Consider the following 331-nt stretch of genomic DNA (forward strand, 5'->3'; position numbering starts at 1 on the left):
AAATATATGAATATGTTTCCCATTTTAAAGACAGATCATAACTAAGCAAGACCTTCAAATTAAACTGTGAAAATTAAAAAAGTCTTGTAAATTTGGCCCATACTGAAGAATTAAATATTTTGTTCTGATTTAAGAACTCACTTTAGATTGGGGGACATTTTCAGAGTTAGGAAGACTTAATTTAGAGTTATTTGGAAACTAATAACACTTGTAGTTTTGTGTTTTGTTGCACAAGAATAAGTGTTATTCAGACAGAATGATTATCCTTGTGGTACTGCCACCTTATAAGACTACTATATTAAGATCATAATTCATGTAGAACAACTTCAAT

At 29.0% G+C, this 331-nt stretch overlaps 1 protein-coding gene across 1 annotated transcript in view; it reads left to right on the forward strand.

Annotated features, from left to right (window-relative positions):
• Window positions 1-331, forward strand: part of LOC118342019 — a 3055-nt gene that overhangs the window by 1839 nt on the left and 885 nt on the right. The gene's annotated exons all lie outside the window — the stretch shown is intronic.

This window comes from Morone saxatilis, unplaced genomic scaffold (genome assembly GCF_004916995.1).
Source record: "Morone saxatilis isolate NCDOM2014 unplaced genomic scaffold, NCSU_SB_2.0 Contig8, whole genome shotgun sequence".
In the NCBI taxonomy this organism is placed as follows: domain Eukaryota; kingdom Metazoa; phylum Chordata; class Actinopteri; family Moronidae; genus Morone; species Morone saxatilis.